The following is a 3,581-nucleotide window of genomic DNA, read 5'->3' on the forward strand; positions in this document are numbered from 1 at the left end:
CTAAACTTGGCCCCAAGGGGCAGCCGAGCGCCAAAGATGTTTCTCTCCGACCCCAGCTGACTTCGGACCAGGCTGACCCAAGTGCCTCATTCAAGAGCCCCCAGCAACCGGGCCCTACTTTCTTGCTGGCTCCCAGGGCTACCAGGATGGCCCAGGTGAGGCTCAGCCTCTCTTCCCCCAGAAGACCCCTGACGCCCCACCCGTTAGGCTGAAAGGGCGACAAGAACTTCAACCCCCAGAATTTCCTTGGGGCTCCGTGTGCTGGAAGGTGTCGCTCCCAACAAGGTAGAAGGATATTTTTTAAAATATATATAATCTATTAACTTTTTTACAGAGAGGAAAGGAGAGGGAGAGGAGGATTAGAAACATCGATGAGAGAGAAACATCGATCAGCTGCCTCCTGCACACTCCCGTGTCCGCAACCAAAGTACATGCCCCTGACCAGAATCGAACCCTGGGACCCTTGAGCCCGCAGGCTGACGCTCTATCCACTGAGCCAAACAGTCAGGGCAGTGGTTCTCAACCTTCCTAATGCCGTGCCCTTTAATACAGTTCCTCATGTTGTGGTGACCCCCAATTTCATTGTTACAAATTGAACATAATGAAAGCATAGTGATTAATCACAAAAACAATATGTAATTATATATGTGTTTTCCGATGGTCTTAGGCGACCCCTGTGAAAGGGTCGTTCGACCCCAAAGGGGTCGCGACCCACAGGTTGAGAACCGCTGGGTTAGGACAAGGTAGGAGATATTGTAGGAGAGGATAGTAGGAGTGGAGGAGGATAGATGGCTGAGAAAGATTCCAGGACGAGTAGGGAATAGTTCCCTTTATTCAAAGTTGGGGAAGGCACTGGATTCCAAGGGAGAATGGAACCGCCTGTTGTAGAAAGATCTCCGTAAAAGTACCCTGGAGGGGGGGGGGCGGGTAATGGAAGAGTCTGTCTTCTGGGTGAGCCTCTATTTCCAGGAGAGGAGTGGACGAATCCCTTTTTAAAAGGTGGCTTACACTGGAACGATTGGACCATGGTTGATGGGGGCAGGTGGTACTGATCCTTCTATTTTACATATTTGGGTGGCAATCGACTTGTTGGAGTGTTAAGGGGCAGAGAGGGAGAAAGGGCTAGCAGTTGGGAGTCAGTGGGAAGTTATTTCATCCATAGAACTGTAATGTATTAGTGGAAATACTCATATTTTTGTGTGATGATTATAGGAGAATCATCCTTATAGTGGTGTCTGCTTTGGGGCAGCCAAGCTCAACGGCTGGGGTCAATGGGAGAGCCACTGTAGGGGGTGGTGGAGCTAATGGAACAGTCCTATTTCTACTATCAGAGAGAGATCCAATGGCTCACGCTTAGCTGTGAATGTGGGTGAGAGTTTCAGACTATTCAGAGAAGAGTTTGCAGAGAACAGAAGTCATTCCTTTGTTGACCAGCAGGATGGAGCAAGTTCATGGTAGGAAAGGGGTTGCTTATAACAGCTCATTCCTCCAGACAAGGCTGGAGAAAAAAGGGTCTATTTTGGGAATGTGGTCAAATTGGAAGGATCTATCTTGGGAGTATGGAACAGCCTTTTATGGGAAGAGGGGGAGACATTGGAAACATCCATTCTTTTGGGTGACGTTCATGAGAAATTCCTTTGTGAGAAAGAGGCTTTATTAGAAGTGTCCATTCCTTGGGAAAAGGAGTAAGAGGTGAGTTTACTATAGAAAGGAATTTATTTGCACGCCTCTATTCATGGGTGGCCGTAATCTGAGAGTTCACTGTGTCTGCTGTGCAAGCATCCCTTCTTGGTTTAAGGAACAGGAGAGCCCATTTTAGAAAGAGGGTTCATATATATACATATATATATATATATTTTTTTTTAATATATTTTTATTTCAGAGAAGGAGATAGAAACCTCAATGATGAGAGAGGATCATTGATTGGCTGCCTCCTGCATGCTCCCTACTGGGGATTAAGCCTGCAACCCAGGCATGTGCCCTTGACTGGAATCGAACCTGGGACACTTCAGTCCGCAGGCCGACGCTCTATCCACTGAGCCAAACGAGCTAGGGCCATATATTTTGGGTCATTTCATTCCTTTGACAGGGTTGGAAAATGGGAGCGTCTACCTTCAGAAAGAGAGCAGGCTGAAAAGGTCCATTTTTCCAGAAGCAGATGAGCAAATCCATTGTAGGACGGGGTCTCTTTGGAAAAGTCCACCCGTTGGGTAAAGGTAATGGGAGAGCTCAGTGTAGGAAGAGGATGTATGAATATCAGAATGACTGTTCTCTCAGACGTGCCTGGAGAACAGAAGGGTCTAATGTAAGAAGTGGATCAGATGGAGCTCTTCCGTTTTCCTGGGATGGAGATGGGAGAGTCATTTTTAGGAAGGGGTCTTCTGCAATGCACCTCTTCCTTTGGTGGGTGCAATGGGGCCCTCCATTATAAGGAGGTCCTTGAAAACATCTATTAATAAGGTGGGGTGCCCTAACCGGTTTGGGTCAGTGGATAGAGTGTCAGCCTGCAGACTCAAGGATCCCAGGTTCGATTCTGGTCAAGGGCATGTACCTTGGTTGTGGGCACATCCCCAGTAGGGAGTGTGCAAGAGGCAGCTGATCGATGTTTCTCTCTCATCGATGTTTCTAACTCTCTATCCCTCTCCCTTCCTCTCTGTAAAAAATCAATAAAATATATTTTAAAAAAAGAATAGTTCTTAAAAAAAATTCTTAAATTCTCTAAAAAAAAAAAAAAATAAGGTGAGGTTACTAGAAGTGCCACTATACGGAGATGTCCTTTTGGGGGGATGGGAATATTGAGAGCGTCCATCGATGGGAGAGCATCTTTGGGAACATCCATCATGGGAGAGGGGGTACCAGTAATAGGTGAGTTCATTGTAGGATTATGTCTCCTCGGAAGCGAGTCCATCATAGGGCGGGAAAAAATGAGAGTCCGTTGTAGAAAGGGCGTCTCCTTGGAAGTGTACATTCATGGGGTGGAGATAATGGAAGAAATCTTTGCTCAAAGGGGGAGTCTCTTTAAAGGTATCCACTCCTTGCTTTGGGAATATTGAAAGAAACTGTATTTAGAAGGGGAAATGTCTTAGGAAGCCTCCATGATGGGGGTGGAATGATGGGTAAGTGGGGGAAGGGGCAGGGAAATGGGAATGTTCCTCGGAGAAAGAAGGTTACCTTGGAAAGGTCCATTCTTTGAGGGGGGGAATGGAATAGTCCATTGTAGCAATGGGGACACACATTGGAAGTACCCCTTCTTTGGGCTGGATATTATGGGAGAGTCCACTGCAGGGATTGCTTTGAAAGAGTCCATTCAAGGGAGATGAGAGGGATGGGAGAATCTACTGGAGAAAGATCTGGGAATCATCCATTTTTTTTGATGGAGGGGAATGGTAGAGCCCATGTCAAGAAGGGGGTTCCTTCCCCGCCTTGACTTGGGTTCAGTGGCTGAGTGTCGACCTATGAACTGGAAGGCCGCGGGTTAGATTCCCCGTCAGGCCACAGGCCCGGATTTTTGTGCTCCATCCCCAGTGTGAGGCGTGCAGTGAGGCAGCCAGTCAATGAAGTCTCTCTCATCATTGATGGTT

The sequence above is a fragment of the Myotis lucifugus genome, unplaced genomic scaffold, assembly GCF_000147115.1.
Source record: "Myotis lucifugus unplaced genomic scaffold, Myoluc2.0 scaffold_967, whole genome shotgun sequence".
In the NCBI taxonomy this organism is placed as follows: domain Eukaryota; kingdom Metazoa; phylum Chordata; class Mammalia; order Chiroptera; family Vespertilionidae; genus Myotis; species Myotis lucifugus.